This window comes from Oryx dammah, unplaced genomic scaffold, assembly GCF_014754425.2.
Source record: "Oryx dammah isolate SB20612 unplaced genomic scaffold, SCBI_Odam_1.1 HiC_scaffold_22, whole genome shotgun sequence".
NCBI lineage: Eukaryota > Metazoa > Chordata > Mammalia > Artiodactyla > Bovidae > Oryx > Oryx dammah.
In genome coordinates this window covers 24908000-24928856 of record NW_024070206.1, presented here as the reverse complement: position 1 = coordinate 24928856, position 20857 = coordinate 24908000, and the positions used below count along the sequence as shown (strand labels likewise).

The following is a 20857-nucleotide window of genomic DNA, read 5'->3' as shown; positions in this document are numbered from 1 at the left end:
AGACACACTCAGCCAATGAGATAGATCAGTGCATATCAAACATTTGTATCTAGTTCAAGGGGAGGCAGAAAACCAAAAAGTGAACAAAAAGTAAATAAATAAATTCAGATCCAAAACAGTTTTCCAAGTAACGGGACCCACTAATGCCAAGTCCTGAGATAGAAAGGAATTCTACATGTCTTTGGAACAGGAAAAGGCCACTGTACCTGGAGCACAATGTATGAAGTGGAAATTTGTTCAGGATGAAATCAGAGAGAAAAGTATGGGCCAGTTCCCACAAGATCCTGGAGAGAAAAAGCAAAAGTCTGGATATTATTCTAAATCTAATGGGCAGCCAATAGAAGATTTCAAAGAGGGGAATACAATTACCTGAATTACATTTTTAAAAGATCACTCCAGTGTCAGGTAACATTACTATATGGACGGGAAACTTTACTTTGAATATTAATGATCCTAGAGGGCCGTTTCAAGTCATTTGCATATTAATAAATCTTACTCTGCTATAGCATGTGTAAAATTTCCTTATTCTTTACTGTATGGACAAGGGATTTGGAATGAAATTTTGGGAGTTATATCATGTTCTGATTGTAATTTGACTCAATGTATAAACCATTCCTGGTGGGAAAATGTTGAAAACAAGATGGTCCATTCCAGTAATTACTTTTTGGTTATTGTGAAAGCACGGACGGAACTCTGGTTGCCTGTTAATCTTACTCGACCTTGGTCGGACTCTTTTGCTGTCACTCATCTTGTGAATGCTGTACAAACTCTTCTCCATCGATCCCAAAGAATGCTTGGCATTGTCATCGCATCAGTTCTCGCCGAGGCTTCAGTAACAGCAACAGCAACTGTAGCAGGTCTTGTTTTGCATCAAGGCATACAGACTGCTGATTTTGTCAGGGAGTGGCATAAGGATGCTCATTTATTGTAGCAACAACAGCATGATTTGGACTCTCAATTGGCTACTGATGTATTGAATTTACAACACACTGTTTCCTGGTTAGGAGATCAAGTGACTGTGTTAGCTACAAAAAATGTGTTAAAATGTGATTGGAACTCATCCCACCTATGTGTAACCCCTGTTCCCTTTAATATCAGTGAGAGTTGGGAAAAAGTGAAAAGGTCTTTAGTGGGACACCAGAATTTAACTGCTAAATTATGGAATTGGAACAAACTATATTGTCAACTTTTAGTAAGATGCTGCCTGATATTACTGGTTCTGATATACTGAAGAGTCATCAAGAAGGATTAGATAACCTCAATCCTTTAGGGCATGTATCTACATTGTTAACAACATCCTTTGTGAATACTTTTGTTAATTGTTGCTTTATGTTTTATTGCTTTTATAGTCTACCGGCACTGGCGAAAAGGGAAACAATTGAAAGAAGAAGCTTTGCCTATTTGAGTGCTTATTCAGCACCTGCAAGAAAAGAAAGGGGGGGATGTAGGGAACAAAGTATAAGGAAGGTTGAGAAGTGCTTGCAAACGAGACTCTCAACCAGGGCTGAACATTCTTGCAAATGAGATGTCAAGAATCCTCTGTTTGTTCCCGTGGGAAAAGAACATTTCTTGCACACAAGGATGTTTCTCTGATTCCTCAAAAGGAACAGACCCAGGGACAAAACGGATTCTAAGTTGATAAGGAAGTTTCCCAAAACAAAGTCTTAGCTGCAGTAAATAAGGTAAAGGTTATCTTGCCCCGCACCTGTGCACTGTCTAGTCGCTGAATTATGGTGTTTGGCAACTTGCCCTGTAGATTGTTGTGCAAAAGATATAAAGTAAAGCAGCTGCAAGAAGCAGCAGTTGTAAAGTAAAAAGATTCAAACCAAAAAATAAAAAAATAAAAATAAAAGATCACTCCTGGAGAATAAACTATAGCAGGAGACAAGGGAAGAAAGGAGACAAATTTGAGGAAATTTCAATAACACGAGGTACAGTCTCTTAGACAGCAAGGAGATCAAACCAGTCAATCTTAAGGGAAATCAATCCTGAATATTCACTGGAAGGACTGGTGCTGAAGCTGAAGCTCCAATACTTTGGCCCAGAACATTCTTAGCCATCACTTTGATGTAAAATAGGGGTGTGTCTGAGAGGGTAGGAGATGTGAAGGGAAGAAAGAACAACTTTATAAAGTTATTTCCAGTGTTACTGAGATGAGAGGGGGAATTCTGGAAGAAGATGATTAAAATAGCTCCAGCCTGGAGCATAATTCCCTCTTGGAAAGATTAATAAGAACATCTGAAGATGTTAGGATGGTGTTTAAGAAGGCTTCTTTTTGCTTTCAGCAAATGAGTCATTGATATTTCCTCAGTTACTTTGATTGTGTTGGATTAAAATATGGTTGTAAATTACCTACAGCTTCTCCTAATAAGAGATATAGTCTCTACTCCTCTCTCTCAGTCTGGGCTGGCTTTGTAGCTTGCTTTGGGCAAAGTGGTTGCCAAGAACAGTTGGGGTAAGCAGAGAAAAGTGAGAGTGAGGGAGGGGTTGTTATATATAGTATATTCACTTAGTTTGAGTTAATGAACAAGCCATTTCAAATATTTCATTACTCAAATCATAAAACATGAGGAGATGGTAGAATTTCAAAGGTCTTCAATGGAAAAAAAACTGAATATTTAGATTATATTAGTCAACTTGGAAAGTAAATGATAGAAGAGGTGTATCTAAAGTTTGCATGGAATTTTGGGTGGAAAAAGAAAAGTAATAGATATACATTAGCTATTTAAATAAAATGTGCTGATACCGGGCCTTGAAAATGACCATAGGGAGTTCAGTTAATGAGGCTGTTGGTGTCATTTAGTTGCTAAGTCATATCTAACTCTTTTGAGACCCCATAGACTGTAGCTTGCCAGACTCCTCTGTCCATGGGATTTATCAGGCAAAAATCCTGGAGTGGGTTGGCACTGCCTTCTTCAGGGAATCTTCCTGACCCAGAGATCAAACCCACCTCTCAGCGGCTCAGACGGTAAAGCGTCTATCTACAATGCGGGAGACCCGGGTTCGATCCCTGGGTCAGGAAGATCCGCTGGAGAAGGAAATGGCAATCCACTCCAGTACTGAATCCCATGGACAGAGGAGCCTGGTGGGCTACAATCCATGGGGTCACAGAGAGTCGGACACGACTGAGCGACGTTCCTGTTCCTGTTCCTGTTCTCCTACATTGGCAGGCAGATTCTTTACCTCTGAACTACCAGGGAAGCTCTTTGTTAATGAGGAGAACAATCTAAATACATTGCATGTGTTCTAACACGTAGGAAACTGTATTCTCTTAGCAGTCAATACAAAAATTATTTTGTAGGGAGAGCACCACTTTTATTAAGAAGAAGCTGTGATGCGCTTTTGCAACAGAAACAAATTGGCTAGGCTCTGGTTTCTTGAGGAAGAGAGAAAATGTTGTTGTTACTGTTGTTCAGTCCCTAAGTCATGTCCAACACTTTGCGACCCCATGGACTATGGCCCATCAGACTCCTCTGTACTCCCTTACTCTCCCTTCTTGGACCACAGCCTTGTCATTGTGAAAGGGCTTACATAACTCAGTGAAGCTATGAACCATGCCATGCAGGGCCACCCAAGATGGATGGGTCATAAAGAAGAGTTCTGACAAAACATGATCCACTGGAGAAGGAAATGGCAACCCACTCCAGTATTCTTGCCTGGAGAATCCCAGGGACAGAATGAAAAGAGAGATAGTAGTCAGCATTAAAAAGAGAGAGAGAGAAATGTTCTGCCTGAGTGAGTAGAAAAGAGGAAAACCTAAGTTAACCCAATGCTGATGGGGAGAAGAGTCTAGAGAAAGACACTGGGCTCAAGGGAAGAAGAAACTGGGGCAAGAAGAGGCTGGAGGGAGATGATTTAAGGGAAATGTTGAGTGGAATAACTCCCCTCAAAAACAAAAAAAAACCAAGCCTATCAAAATCCAGAAAATTCTGCATATGCCTGAATTTTCTTCCTTTACAGACTCTTCAGATTGCAAGGGGAAAAAAAAATCCTAACACTAACTAGTCTAGGAAAGACAAGGGTAGGAGGAAGGTACAGGGCTGGACCCAGAGACTGGAGTGTGTTGACTTTCTCCATCTCTCATCTTGGCTGTCTATAGGTATCAGCCTCATCTCTTCTCCTTGCCAGGAGCAGGGAATATGAGCCTCAGCCACTCCAGGCCCCACATCCCACAAGTGCACCACCTCACTGAGGCCAGAGGCAACTTTATCAATGGCCCAGCTTGGATCCGACGTCCACCCCTAGGCTATCACTGTGGCCAAAAAGACGGCAGCTTCCATTGTGTGACAGTGGAAGCACTGGTCCAAAAAACAGGGCAGGGGTTTTGACACATAAAACAGTAAATGTCCAGTTCAGACTTTATGTGGAAAATACTGAAGGGTCTAAGTCTCCATGCCAGCTGGTTAGGGAGGGAGAAACAGTTACCAACTTTCAGTGCTACAAAGCCAAATACTGAATTACTTTTAATGTGAGAAACAGTTCAAAGCCATATACTAATCATTTCCTCTTTAGCCATCAAGTAGCATATTATGTCATTTCTGTTTTCTGGTTTTTTCAAGAAGAAAAACAGGTGGCAACAGACTAGGGTTAGGATATATTAAACACAGTAAATTAAAAGACACAATTTCTCACATTAACTTTTTCCTAGCTCCATCAGGGCTTAATATGTAAATACACACATATATTTCTATGATATCATTAATATATACAAATGTTCAAAGGAAATATTAAAGAAAATTTTAATTACACACACATGAAACACAAAAGGACAGGAACCTTGTATCTTTTATGCAGTTAAAGCAAATGTGAACTGAAATATAGCTATTTTACCTATTAGCAAATCTCTCTCATATATGGTATGAAATAAACCCTTTAGGTTTTTATCTAAGTTACTGCCTCCAAGTCTTTCTTGCTTGTTTTGATCTTAAAATAGAAAGCAGTAACAGTGTGGAGCAGAAAAATATGAAAAGGAAGCAAAACCAGTCAATGTCCATCTTTTTTTTTTTGAACCTGCATTTACAGTTGTTGTTGTTGTTTTTTTTTTTTTACTTTATTTTACTTTACAATACTGTATTGGTTTTGCCATACATCAACATGAATCCGCCACAGGTGCACGCATTCCCAATCCTGAACCCCCCTCCCACCTCCCTCCCCATACCATCTCTCTGGGTCATCCCAGTGCACCAGCCCCAAGCATCCTGTATCCTGCATTGAACCTAGACTGGCGATTCGTTTCTTATATGATATTATACATGTTTCAATGCCATTCTCCCAAACCATCCCACCCTCTCCCTCTCCCACAGAGTCCAAAAGTCTGTTCTATACATCTGTGTCTCTTTTGCTGTCTTGCATACAGGGTTATCCAATACCCATCTTTAGAGGTTGAGGTTTATATGTAACAATAACCATCACATAAAGGTAACTGTCCCGCTTCTCACTACACATGCCACATACCTCAGGGCATTCCTTCTGTCAGAAGCATCTTCACTACCACAAATCATTTTCCAAGAAGGGAAGAAAGAGTCAGCTATGACTTCTGGATAGTTTGTGACCAGAAAGATCTCGTTGTTTAGAATAGGAAGCTCCAGAGCCACTGCTGGCGTTTTTCATTGCTGGTAAATTACCAGGAGGGTTTCCCAGGTGTTTCAGCAGTAAAGAATCCACCTGCCAAGCAGGAGATGCAGGTTCAATCCCTGGGTCAGGAAGATTCCCCAGAGGAGGAAATGGCAACCCACTCCAGTATTCTTACCTAGGAAATCCCATGGACAGAGGAGCCTGGCAGGCTACAATCCATGGGGTCGCAAAAGAGTTGGACACAACTGAGCAACTAAATAACAACAAAATTACCAGGAAGGAAAGAGAGCATCCAGCTACTTTCTTAAACACCCTCCCTATCAAAAAAGGGCCTCATTTCCATGCCTTGTTAGATATCTGTGTGGGAGGATAACACAAGGGACCAAAAAGGAAATAAGCTTACTGCAGAGAGATGGGTTTCGAGCTGGAGTAATCACACCCAGGCTCATCTTTTCTTATCCTTTTCAAGGGGATGATTGCTTCTGATAAGCCTGCCACTCTTTTCCTACTGGGCGATCAAGTGGAACTTGTCCAGAGAAGATTTTAAACAGAAGGTGTACTGCCTGAAATAGAGTCCCATCAGCAGTTGAAGAGCTTTGCACTCTAGTCACTTGTACTGTACTTGTTATAGAAACACTCACATTGCTGATCCAAGCAAAACTACATGGAGATAGAAACAAGCCTAACTAGAGGCTTCTGTGAAGGGGTGGGGGTGGAGGGTGGAGAGGGGGGCGGCCAGGCAGTGCTGCATACCTGTTTCACCCACATGATTCAGTGATTTAGCCACTAAGTTATGTCTGACTCTTTGTGACTCCATGGAATGTGGCCCACCAGCCTACTCTGTCTGTGAGATTTTCCAGGCAAGAATACTGGAGTGGGTTGTCATTTCCTTCCCCAGGAGATCTTCCTGACCCAGGGATCAAACCCATGGCTCCGGCATCACAGGTAGATACTTAACCACTGAGCCACTAGGGAAGCCCACATGGCTAAACACAAATATCATCCAGAGTTGTTGATCCGATTCAGGTCTCTGTCCCGAATAATCTCAGAAGGCGTAGGGGTTTTTGTTTGTTTGTTTGTTTGTTGGCTAATTGATCAGTTAGTTGGTTCAGCATCCTAAAAATACAAGTTTAAGCAACGTTGAGGCTTCCCAGGTGGTGTAGTGGTAAAGAATCCACCTGCCGATGCAAGAGATGCAGGTTCGATCCCTGGCTCAGGAAGATTCCCTGGAGAAGGAAATGACAACCCACTCCAGTATTCCTGCCTGGGAGATCCCATGGACAGAGAGGAGCCTGGTGGGCTATAGTCCATGGGATCCCAAAGAGTTGGACGTGAATGAGCACAGCACAGCAAGCAATGTTGACTGGACGTACCTAATGGAATGTATTATAAAGAATACAGGAATATGGAGAGACATAAGCCTAGCTTACACAGACCCCACACCAACGTAACAGTCATTCTGGTGTTCCCCCGAGCACCTCTCTCCTGGGCACTGGTAAAGGTGCTAGCCGGGGGCAGCTGCGGGAACAATGCCTGTTCTGGTTCTGGACAGATCCTTTTTTCTTTCATTGTTCAATGCATCTAATTGGTTAATCCTCTTTTACTGTCCCCCCTTCTTTGGTCAGTCCTTTCACCAAAGCTGATTAATTTTCTCTGCAAGAAATTTCCCAAAGCTCAGATTCATAAACTTTTCAGTTGTTACAGCCTTTATTCTACTGCCCATAACAACATGGCCTGTTTTAAATTCACCCTTCATGCAGGTGATCTCAAGGACCACTACTCCTTCCACCACTGGTGAGAACTAAACAACTTCTGGGCTAAGTGCTACCTCAAGGTCTCTTTTCTTATTACTCAAAATAAAAGTTACTTTAGGATTTCTTTCTATCAAACACTCCACCCTTCACATTTATTGTTGAACAATTTCAGACCCATTAATGAGGGCACTGAAAAAAAAAAACACTACAAAATTATAAATTAGAGGAATTTATTTATTTTACAAATGTGTCTACTGTAAGATTCACTTAAAGAACACATTTTTTCACCTTCTGTGTATGGATAGGTGGGCTTAAAGCTGACAGCAAAATGAAAAGGAAAGCCTCCTTTTTCAACAATTAAGCTTTTCAAGACATGACATGAGTGAACTAAACCAAGCCCAGCGCCCTGTACAGTAGCACATGTTGTCCATGGAACCAGTCCCGCTGGTCCTCCTGTCTGCTGGACCAGGCATCTCCCCCTTCCTGCCCCAGGGCCTTTATGACACTAAGACACTCACAGATGTACCCTCCGAAAGCTTGAAGGAACTACCAGCCATGGAGCAACCCTGGAGCCACGGAGGATGGGAGCCCATGAGTAAGCACTATCCTCCTCTGCCACTCAGGTAGACAATTCACAGGTGCAGTGTACATGGCTCCTCGGAGAGTCCAGTAGGATTTGTCTTTAGCTGTCAAGCTGTCACTGTGGTAAACAGCCAAGTGATGGATCAGCTTTCCCTCCTTCCCTCATCCACACCCAAAGTCTTATCTCAGACTCTGCTCCCAGGCTGATACACAGGCACACCTTTGGTAAAGTGCTTTATCAAAGTGGCTCATCAAAGCTCTCTCTCTGCCCTTCTGAGTTTCAAGAGTCAGTGACCAGAAAAGAGAAGTGATGAACAAATTTTTCCCAGGGCCCAGGAGAAGAAAGCTGAAAGAAGGCGTTATGCTCATCCCACTCATCCATCTTCTCAGCTCACTCCTCTTCCCGACCATCCACCCTGTGTCTCTGGTTACTCCTTGTAACAAGATTCTAGAAATTCTATTTATTGAAGTCCTGTTTTTCCTGACATTCATCTGGCCTTGGTCCTGTAATAATCTCGCTGGAAGAGAAAACACGATCATGACTCAAGCTTTCAATGAGGAAGAACAAAATTTGTTATTTTACCAACAGTGCAATAAACTAATTTAAAGGAAGTAAAGGAAGTACTCTCAAAATACCACTTTAAAAGAATAAAAGACAATTGGGTTCTTGGCTACCTAAGAAGCACATTCTGATAACTAGAAAAATTATTATCTACTTTACTGACCACTATAAAAAATTATTATGTGATATGTTACAGTAGTATACTTTGTTCTCCCGAGACAGCATTCTTCCTTTCATGTCTTTTATTCATCTTCACAGTCATTCAATAACCTGTCTAAGGAGCCATATTAGAACAGGAAAATGATACAAAATAGCAAAATAACCTTGACTGCCAGAATGGCTGACCCTCCATCTGGGTTCTGCCCCTTCATAGACACCCACTCACAGGCAAGTTTCAGTAAAACCCCAATAATCCAACAGAGTCCAGACTGGTAATGTACTAATATGAGTAATGAATTTTTTTATACTACTGAGTGTTAACACTATTGATACCAGGTACCAACATATATCTCAGTTCTCATCATCAAATGTGCAATATCATACTTTGATATTTTATTATGAAAGTATAGTACTATAAGTAGTCGACATAACAGAAGAGTTTATTCTAGAAACTGCTAAATACAATGGACTATCAATACACTAGTAAGTCAATACCTATAAATGGTATAAATATTAGTTTGATTTTTCACAGGGTACTATCAAGAGTATATTAGATAATTCACTACAGGAGATTAGGATGCATAGTATCTACATACATGCTCAGTCATGTCTGACTCTTTACGACCCCATGGACTGTAGCCCACCAGGATCCTCTGTCCATGGGATTTCCCAGGCAAGAGTAGGGGAATGGGTTTCCATTTCCTCCTTCAGGGGATCTTCCTGACCCAAGGATCAAAACTGCATCTCTTGTGTCTCCTGCATTGGCAGGTGTATTCTTTACCACAGGGTCACCTGGGAAGCCCATTCATATCTTATGGCATTTGCAGAAAACAGTTTCAATAATTTTTCCATCTATGCCTCTTAAACAATGATGATAATTGATCTTTTGTCTCAATGTAGTATATTTTAAATAACACTGTAATACCAAATTTAATTTCTTTCTTATATATACTTTCACCATTTTCAGTTTCTGAGGTATCATCACAAAATTGTGTTGCTCTCATTCTATGAGTTACCACTGAAATCCACAACCACAGAGGGTTTGAAGAGTGAATTTAAAAGCTGAACATTAGGATTATCTAGCTTTTTTCAAATAAAGAATCGTTTAGATCTAACTCAGATCTATATATTACAGAATGACACCTTTTTCAGTTTTTATTTTGCATAACCTCTCCGTGGTTTAGGTTTCCTTGCTGCTCAAGTGGGGAGAATAATGCCTACTTTACTAACAGATGAAGAGTGCCTGGTGTTAAGTGTTTAACTGAGCTTACTGATTCACATAAATAAGGATGAAACACAGAGCAAAGACCAAACTAAATCATAATTTTTAATTAATATGAATTCCCAAAACTAAAGGCAAATGAGGGCCTTTAAGAAAGTAGCAGTTTCCTAGAAGATAGAGTTTATTTTTCCAGGTAGCTACAAACGTTTCAGCTTTCATTTGTCTCCCTCCGTTTATTGTAGCACAACTGAAGGCTTCTCCTGATGGGGACTCACAGCAGTTTCAATATATTTAGAGCTTCTAAATATACCATACTGTTATACAGATTTCCTTTCAGTGACCCTTCAATTCTTATCATGCAGCCAAGGAAAAAAGATGCTTAACCTCTGTATATATAAACATTCAGAACAAAGGTTCTACTATCTCTCTCAAATGTAAGCAGCATATCCTAGTCAAATACTGGCACATAATAGGATTAACTGAGAAAAAAACACAGTGTATCAAGTTCACTAATTTGGAAAGAACGTCCCAAAAAAATTGATAGGGAAAAGACCAATAAACTAGTAGGAAAATGGTCAAAACATATGAACAGTTTGTAGAAACGGAAAGACAGAATGACTCTGGAGTAATATGAATACACAACTTTCCTCAAAATAAGAGAAGTAAAAATTTTAACAACACTCAGCCACCTTTTGTCAACTATTAGATAAGAAATAACCCAAAAGTTTGAAGAAGGCAATAGCAACCACTCCAGTACTCTTGCCTGGAGAATTCCATGGACGGAGGAGCCTGGTAGGCTGCAGTCCATGGGGTCGCACAGAGTTGGACACGACTGAAGCGACTTAGCAGCAACCCAAAAGTTTAACACTCTGTGTTGGTAAGTGTATGGGGAAATAGGCATATCATATACTGCTGGTGGAAGTGAAAACTGATTCAACTTCTGTGAAGAGCAGTTTTGCAATATGTATCAGATAATCTACTCTTTTTCTGTTACTTTTTTTGAGTCCCTAGAGCAGTTTCCCTTATATTTTTTGTTATGGATGTATAGTTGATTTAAAATGTTATGTTAGTTTCAGATGTACAACAAAGTGAATTAGACATATATATATATATATATACACACACATATAATATACATACATATATATATTCTCTTTCAGATTCTTTTCCATTATAGGGTTATTACAAGATAGTCAATATAGTTGCCTGTGCTATATCTTTAACAAAGAAAAGTCCTTTTCTAGGAATTTATCAAATCATATTCAAACATGTACAAAATTTGTACAAAATTACACACAAGACACCTTACTGCAACATTGTTTGATATACCAAAGACTGGAAACAACCTATGTGTTCATCAGTAGATGACCAGTTAAATAAATTGTGATATATCCAGTCAATGAAATATGCTGGAGTTATAAAAACTAATAAGGAGTCTCTTTGTAACAATATGGAATGCTTTCAAATGGTGAGTCTTAAAAAAAAAACCACACAAGGTGCAAAATTGTATGAAGAGTATTTTATCATGTATATCAGAGGAGGGGAATATCTACATATGTATTTATTGACATTTGCATATATTTATGAAACTGATAGCACTGTTGGCTTCCAAAGAGAAGAATTGGATGGTGGAGATATGGAATGGGAGAGAGTTTCATTATAAGCCTTTTTGTAATTTTTGAATTTTTAATCATATATATGTATTTCCTATACAAAAATATACATAAATAAAATTTAGATAAAAAAAGAAAAAGACACTCTAAGCTGAACAGCAGGAACTATGATCACTGGTTCCATCTCAGTCCCTGCACGCTTATTCCATCTCCTCTGTGGCTCATTTTTCCTTTCAAAGAATACGGAAGTTAGAGTGGCAAATCTCTAAGGTCTCCTCTAAGTGTAGAGTTTTAGGCATGTGTAAGAAACCATAGCTTCAGAAGAAAAAATAGAAAAATACCTTTCTGTATTTTATATATAAAGCTTAATGGCAACTCCAGTCAACAGAATTGTGATTCACTTCTTCACAATCACAAAGTAAAAGCCCAGATTCGAAGCGAACCATCCTGATCTCTTCTACAAACAAATGGCATCAACATGGTCTTTATGGAAATTGGAAGTACCCATCCTGAGTCCCTGTAACCACATGTCAAGCAAGCAGGTGCCTGTCACTGTCCACCTCCTGAAGACAGGGAGTTTTCACTTTCCAGTGCAGCCCACTTGAGGAATGTCAAAGACCCCTAGACCCATTCATGCCTGTGTACTGAGTCGCTTCAGTCCTGTCTGACTCTTGGCCACCCAACGGATTGTAGCCCACCAGGCTCCTCTGTCTGTGGGATTCTCCAGGCAGGGATACTGGAGTGGTTTGCCATGCCCTTCTCCAGGGAATCTTCCCAACCCAGGGTCAAATCTGCATCTCTTACGTCTTGTGCATTGGCAAGCAGGTTCTTTACCACTAGCGCCACCTGGCAAGCCCAGACCCACCCACCTCATCCACTCTCACTGTAGGGTATATCCGCTTCATTTAATATATTAACAGAAGTATGCTGGTTTATATCTGTGCATACACAACTCAGTGGGGCACATACAACTCAGTGGTTGGCATACACAACTATGTATAGATATAAAGCTATGTCATGTACATATAATACATATGTGTATGTACTAATACACATTATATATACTTATCTTAAGGTAAACTTATATATATAACTTATACATATTGCATTACCTTAAGATAATAATTTACTTTAAAGTCTACTTAAGATGAAAAGTAAGGACCAAGAATACATTTGCTGCACAGATACAACACTTTATATTGTAAGGTTAACCAAACAACTCAGCACACTCTTAAAAGTAATTTATTTATAATTACAAAGCAAAAGAGCGCCATCTAAAAACCATCCCATACTCAAGATGATATCATCCATGGGTGATAGAGGGATGACAGTTTCTCCTTGATATCATGGCAACTGCAACTATCCACATGTGAACAAGTGCAACAGAAGTTTTATAAATTTGCCAAGCACTACATAGTAGCCCAACTAATGTACTAAATGAGGTCTTCCCTGTAGCTCAAAAGGTAAAGGGTCTGCCTACAATGCAGGAGACCCAGGTTCAATCCCTGGGTCAGGAAGATCCTCTGGAAAAGGGCATGGCAATCCTCTTCAGTATTCTTACCTGGAGAATCCCCATGGACAGAGGAGCCTGGTGGGCTACAGCCCATGGGATCACCAAGAGTCAGACTCAACTGAGTGACTAACACTAATATGCTAAATGAAAGGCCTCTGTGTTGGGGTTTAATTGCTAAGTCGTGTCCAACTCTTACAACCCCACAGATTGTAGCCCACAAGGCTTCTCTGTCCATGAGATTTTCCAGGCAAGAATAAAACTGGAGTGGGTAGCCATTTCCTTTTTCAAGGGATCTTCCAGACCCAGGGATTGAACCTGTGTCTCTAGAGTCTCCTGCATTGGCAGGCAGATTCTCTACCAACTAAGCCAGCAGGGAAGCCCATGAAGACCAAATTGTAGTTAACTTTAATAACTCTTTTAATAGATTATTGGTGACTAGCACTTATTCATAACCTAAAAATGAAAGTACAGAATATATTATTTGCCTCTGTTTTCCTCATTTGTAAAATAGTAACAATATTTCTACCTTACAAGATTACTTTAAGGATCAAATGATTAAAAAGTTTGTAATAATATTTTATAAACTGCAATGGAGTTGATATAGTTTGCAGATATAAATTTTTATTATTAAATCCTTAAATGACTCTGGCTACAACAGCCATGCAACCTTGAGTTGCTATGTACAGTCACTATTGAACTGTTAAGGGTTTCCTTCTGGAAGCCCAAGGAATTTTGACAAACATTAAAGTTTAGTTGAGTAATTGAAATTAAAGTTATTCATAAAACATTGTTTAGAAAACTATATATTGAGGGTGAACTGACAGATTTATACAATAAGCATATAGTTAATCAATACAAACAAATTTCCTAACAAGTGTGGTTTGCTGGTGCACTCAATCTCTAATTTCATTTTTTTTTTCTAATTTCTGATAAACAACTCTTAAAGAAACAAAATGAACCAAATTTTCACATTCCCTGCTTGGAAAATATGCCCTGTAGATATTTAATAACATATTCTGCTTTTCTGAAATCATTAATATTAGTATATGCAAACTTACCTTCAGGATCTGTTTTAATTACAAATGGGTCATGCATAAAACATGTGGAATCTTTTCAACATGTTCATTATCCTCTACCCCATTCTTCAGTTCACAAGGCAAGTTTAATTGTGGTCTATTCATCAACTCTCCTTTAGTCTTAAGGTTTCTGCAGATATTAGTTCAGCTGAAATTTTTAGAGAACAGTCCTCTGGCAGGTTACCCCTGATTGGGTTCCACTTGAGAGGACAGTATTAATCAATGCACTGGAAAACACGCAAGCACCAAAGCCACATTAAATCTATGCGCCATCCCACAGGGCTCTGATTATGGAAATAGATTCACATATTTTAATGATAATATTAGCAGCCACAATTCTTTCTCAAATGAAACCTGAAGCAGTCAAGCAGATTAGCACCGGTTTAACATTTTTAAAACTTTGTTTTTAAACGGGCTTCCGAGGAAACTACAGCCTCCCTGCTTACTTATTCTCCCTACTTCATTAGAGTAACATGAGCTTAATTAGATTTATGTTGAGGCTATGTGCTTCTCTGAAGTCTGAGTTTCTATGAACATTGAATCATTAAACAATTGCAGTGGAAACATTTAAAAGAAAAAAATCTTTTACCAAATCAAAAGAGATTCAAGAAATCCCAAGCTACCTGAGGCTAGAGGGTTTGAAATGCAATTAGTTGGTAGATATACTAATATTTATTTGAGACAATGGACCAGAATTTGATTCTCAGATGAGTAGCTAAAGTAAAAAGCCATAGAGGCAAACTTGTACAGAGAGCTAGAGAACTTCAGGAGAAAAACTAAAGTAAGAAGTTGTTAGAATTGGATAGTGGTGTTAAACATCGAGGACATTATAGGTGATTTTTTATAATAAGGGCTAGGTGTCCTGAGGAGAGAGGGTCTAATCGAATCGGCATTCAAGTGGTTGAAAGGAAAGCAATTTTGACCAGCCACCAAAAAGTGGTTTTGAGACCCAGATAAAAGAAAAACAAAAAAAACTTTCTCTCCCCAAAGGGAAGGAGGAGCCCAGGGAGAAATAGCTCTGTCCTTGTACTAGAGCGACTGTTTCATATCCTTTTTTTCTAAGACACATGACAGATGACCAAATGATGTTTCCTTTTAAGATGTATCTCCCACAAGCAATTTTTTTAAAAACCTAGGGTGTAGATTTGCAATTTTTCACCATATTTCATCCTTGTTTCTTCAACTCTAGAATTGTTAATGTGCGACTGTACCATCTTTGTGGGGTAAGTACTACATGGGGAAAGTTAAATTATTCATTGAAGTGAAGTGAAGTGACGTCGCTCAGTCATGCCCGACTCTTTGCAACCCCGTGGACTGTAGTTTACAAGGCTTCTCTGTCCATGGAATTTTCCAGGCAAGAGTACTGGAGTAGGTTGCCATTTCCTTCTCCAGGAAATTATTCATTACATGGAATATACCTCATGATTTACACAACTCAAGTTGTTATCCTACCAAGCAGAGAGTGAGACAAACTAGGAAGGGCAACTGGAGCTTCCTAGAGAAGGCCAAACTATCTGTCCACTTGTCAACAAGTTCATGGAAGCCCACAGGTTAAAAGATTTTCTGGATCTGAAACCAGTTAACAACCAGTCCTCCACACCAGGAGCCAAGACATCTCTATACACGTCACACTGCCTTCTACTTTGAGGGTGATCAATAATGCGTGCTCAGTCATGTCCAACTCTTTGTGACCCGATGGACTGTAGCCCACCAGGCTCCTCTGTCCATGGGATTTTCCAGGCAAGAATACTGGAATGGGTTGCTCAACCCAGGGATTGAAACCACACCTCTTACATCTCCTGCATTGGGAGGAAGATTCTTTACCACTGTGTCATGTGGGAAGCCCATTTTGCAGGTAGGAAATCAGAATAAACAAAATCGTCTAAATTTTTTTTTAATTACAACATATGAGTTTTAAATTTTGGAAACCTTTGAGAATCTATAAGCTCACAACTACCCCACATCACACCAACCAACATAGAATTTTCTTTAAAATACTAGGTAAAGAATAGATTGTGAAAACAAAATGTTGGCCACCGAGGGAACTTACCTGTGATTTGGAACTGGTTGAAAGTACACATGTTAAGTCGCTTCAGTCATGTCTGACTATTTGTGATCCTATGGACTGTAGCCTGCCAGGCTTCTCTGATTGTGGGGTTCTCCAGGCAAGAATACTAGAGTGGATTGCCATTTCCTCCTCCGGGGGATCTTCCAAACCCAAAGATTGAACCTGCATCTCCTGAGTCTCCTGCATCAGCACGTGGATTCTTTACCACTAGCACCACTGAGAAACACGGATAAAAGTATGAAACTGGGGGAATTCCCTGGAGGGCCAGTGGTTAGGGCTCAGAGCTTTCACTGCTAGGGTCTGGGTTCAATCCTTGGTTGAGAAACTAAGATTCCACAAGCTGTGCAGCATGGCCAAAAAAAATAAATAAATTTTTTGAAAAATAAAAACCCACCACAGGGTATTTAAATATACAGAGAAAAATCAAAACAATCTGCATCTTTCAGAAAGCTTACTTTCAAAGATGCAGTACTTACTGTTATCCCTCTTCAGATGCATCAACCCACATACTCCCAGCAAGTTTATTTACTGTTTCTGCTTTGTCTTATCACTCCAGTTAAGTTGCAGATTTCAAGTGATCAGGACTTCCAGCAATGCTAGACACCAAGAAGTCTTCTTACTAAATTCTTTTATGATTAATTAATTAAGCAAATTTGATTAACCCCTACATTTCTCTAACATTGTTCTCTTACCATCTATTATTTTTTGTGGTTTTATTTAAATGTAACTGCAATTAAAGTAAATAAAATAAGTTTATGGCAGATGTCATAAACTTAAAAGTAAGAAAAATATATCTACCTTTAATCAGACACATCATCAAAAATTAAACATACTTTTTATGTATTTATATATTCTCAGGTCTTAGTTGCAGCATGCAGGCTCTTCCTCGTGGCATGCAGGCTTAGTTGTCCTGACGCATGTGGGATCTTAATTTCCCAATCAGGGATCAAACCTGCATCCCCTGCATTAGACTCTTAACTACTGAACCACAAGGGAAGTCTCAAAAATAAATATATTTTTATTATTGAACAGCACCTGGTTTTAGCATGAGAATAATGATGAGCTCTTAGAAGAAATAGACCTAAATGTATATCTGATTAATAAGGAACGTTTGTCCTACATATTAAACTCCTAATAACATAAGTTCTTTTTTTATTTTAATATATCATTCTAATAGGTTCTTTTGCATTAATTTTACTATTGAAAGTTACCATCTTACTTCCAGAGTCACTTGCTTAAACATAACTTTTATCTCAATAAGTCTGAGACAATATAAATCTAAACAAGACAACTTAGAATAACTTAATTTATAGAGATTTGCATTTACAGCCACATTATTAAATTCAAAATTAAAGGTGAGCACTGCCTAATCGTATGTCCCTGGCCAGTTTTGCAGAAACCCCAATCTAGAAGACAGCACAAAGCCAGTGATTTGATTTCTCATGTTTTGTTCATTACACAGAAAATTACAATGAGGGAAAGAGATCAACAAAAAGTCATGTGTAAAGAACTTGAATTCCTCAAGGAACAGAGGCAAAATATTAGGTCAGATCAGTCATTCTCACCCTGTGCTGAAAGCTGAAACCTGACATGCTTCTGAAACATACCAATGCTTGGGTCCTAGCCCCAGAGATTCTAATTTATTTGTCTGGGAGAGTCCCAGGCATCTGTAGTTTTGAACGTCCCTCCAATGATTTTAATGTACAGCTGGAGTTGAGAATCATTAGATTAAATGATACAAGATTACATATAAACCTTCTTTAAAAAAAAAAAAATCTTACCTTTTTCCCTCTGTCTACTTCCAGTGCCAATTCAGGCAAAGTTAGAACTGTCCTTTAAGAATAACTTGCTTTATGTAGAAATAAAAATCAGCATACACACACACATAAACCTGTAGGTTTCCCTTGAAAACCATCATCAAAATTATTCTGTGTGTAGCTAGAGCCAAAATTGTAAAAACTAAGTTTATAAATAATGTTAATTAATTCTTTTATTCTTTTGTATCTACATGGACTCTTTCAATCTAAAGTGATAAAACTGAAATCAGCCTAGTTTAAATGAAAGAAAAGGGGGGAGTGGATGAATCAGCTAAAAACTGCAAAGGATCATCACAGATCCACATTACCCACATTAGATCCATAGCCCAATGTTACCAAGACCTGCTTTCTCACTCCCCTAGTACTCTCATGCTCCCATTCTTAGTTACGCTTTTCTGTGGATGTTGGCTGCATTCTCTCCATCAGTGAATCTCCTGCAAGTGACAAGAGCCCCAGGATCACATCTTTGCAGCAACCTTACCTAAAGGCAAAATGTGATCTCTCCTGCTCCTCCAGAAGAAAAGTTCCAGACAGTGACTCTGACATGAGCTATATCACAGGCCCATGCTAAAAATGTCAACATATTACCTATCTACAAATATATCACTTGAAAGCCAAACTGAGTTTTAAAATATTAACAGGAATGGACATAGGAAAGAAGTAGAGAGATTAAAAGACCAATCAGGAGAACTCTGTTTGTCTGAAACAAAATAACATGTTACAGGAGATACAATAGTTGATTTACAGAAATAGTCAAAGGTCATATCAAGAACAGACTTTTATCTTAAAGCAATGAACTTGATTTTTATTCTGAGAGCTGAGAGGGCCACAAAAGGATTTCAGTGGAAGAATAAGATGATCAGATTTGTTTTAGGAAGATTACTTTGGCATGTGGGAATAGACTGAACAGAAAGCATTTTAAAAATAGAAATCCGTTAGAAAGATATTTCAGCTTTCCGCATGAAAGGACATCTAAACTCATACTAAGGCAATAGTAAAACAAACAAAAACAGGAAATGGACTCAAGAGTTTAAGGAAGTGGTTATCTACATCAAACGAAGTGGTATACGGAGTACTCAGCAAGGGAGAGGGTACAGAATGACTCAGTGATTTCTGGTTTGAGAAACTTGGAAGATAGTGATGCTATCCACTAAGAGAACTGAGGAATAGAGGCAGATTTGGAAAGAGATTATAAATTCTGTTTAATATGTTAAAGTAGACTTAGCTATAGGATCCAAATGGAGATCAATTTGTACTATAAATTCAGCCTAAAGATCAACCTTAATTGTAAAGTCACGGTGTTAGATGATTTGTGCATAACTCCACTGATGTTCACTTTTCAGGACACAGGCAGAAGTAGGAGCAGTTAGCAGAATGGGGTACCATGTATTTTTAACAAATGGCGGCGGGGGGGGGGGTGGTAAGTACATAATCCCAACCAGAATGGTGTAAAGGGTATTCTAGCTGACAGCATAAGCCCCAAAGGAGGTCCAGTGAGAGAGGAGAGACATTTTGAAGGGTTAGCAAGGACAAATGAACACCGACTTCACCTCACCCCTTCCCAGGTCTGTAGTTTGTAGCACTGAAGAGAATGATAAGGAAGTGGGGATTCTGGAGGAAAGCCAGGTGCTCAGGTTTAGATTTCTTTCTTTTTCTGGCTCCCCAGTGTCCAAACAATACCTTGGCCTTGGGAAGAAAAAAGAAAAGAAGCCAAAGAAGAAGCAGTCTCCGTCCCCCTTGCCCAATGAAAAGAGAACGTGTGTCCAGGTCCGGCCAGTTCCATGGTTGACACTCCCCCTAGAGGCAGTCATGGAAGAGTGCAGCCAACCTGAGAAATTCTCCACGGTTCAGGTGGGGTAGGGGTTGTTGTTTTGAGGAAAGTCCTAACGTTTTTTAAGGTTATACTCCACTTATGTCTGGTTCTCCTCCCCCAGAGACTCACCACCCTATCAGCATGCATGCCCATTTTCTTCTGAGCCTGGTTTTCAATCCTTCCCATTATTAGACATCTTCACAATGAATTCTTTTTATTCTTAAGTTAACCAAAGTTGGTTTCTCTTGTTTGCAACAAGCAACTCTAACAGGTACAGGTGACAAGTACTTTCAGAGGCAGAATGAAGGATGCACTATGCTAAAGTCCCTGGCTCTCCTAAGACCTCTAAACTGTAATATTAGAAGCGTCACAGATTTGCTAGACATAAAAGCAAAAGTTCAAAGGAGAAAAGTGATGTGACCAAGGAAAAATTAAAGCATTTCCATGTCCAAATATACCATAGCTAAAATTAAAAGGCAAATCAAAAGTACATAAGAAAATGTTGAGATGTCCTACGGCTTTCCAACATTAGGAATAGTTCTCTTCTCTCGTAAGACAATGTGTTGGTTGTTTTGATCCCCATAAGAAAGAAATTATATGAGACAAAACTTGTCAAAAGATTTTAGTCTCTATTTCTCATCAAATGTGGAGCCTTGTAGTACTGCCTGCATGATTCCTACACGCTGCCTGGAGGTGAGATTCCACAACCAAGTAGGCTTTTCTGGGTTTGAGAGATGGTGAAACACCCTTGGCAATGAGTCTCTTGGATGATTTTCCTTGACCTTGACAGTGAAGCTTCCATTGATGTGTCTACAGTCTTTTCAAGGCAGGGCAGAGGATGGAGGGAGAAGTAGGAAGAGAATCATGTTCCCGTCGTTTCACTCTGGCAAGAAGTTACAATTTCAACTGCATATCTAGTTATAATTTCCCTTTACTTTACGTGGGCTACCGAAAGAAACACTTGTAAGGCAAACAACCATGATTGCTAACTGAAAAGGTTTTTAACAGATGAGTAGCCCTTCCATGTTTCCTTGTGATGATCACATAGCCCACCTCTGGGAAGGGCACAAAAGCGAGGGTCATCTCACTTACACACAGCAGGTT

At 39.3% G+C, this 20857-nt stretch overlaps 1 long non-coding RNA gene across 1 annotated transcript; it reads right to left on the bottom strand.

Annotated features, from left to right (window-relative positions):
- Nucleotides 1-1315: 1315 nt before the first annotated feature.
- Nucleotides 1316-20857, bottom strand: LOC120881106. The gene is made up of 4 exons (XR_005725216.1): nt 20846-20857; nt 12328-12335; nt 10783-10790; nt 1316-1397 (listed from the first exon to the last, which is right to left on the bottom strand). It is a non-coding gene; the product is annotated as an uncharacterized LOC120881106 (long non-coding RNA).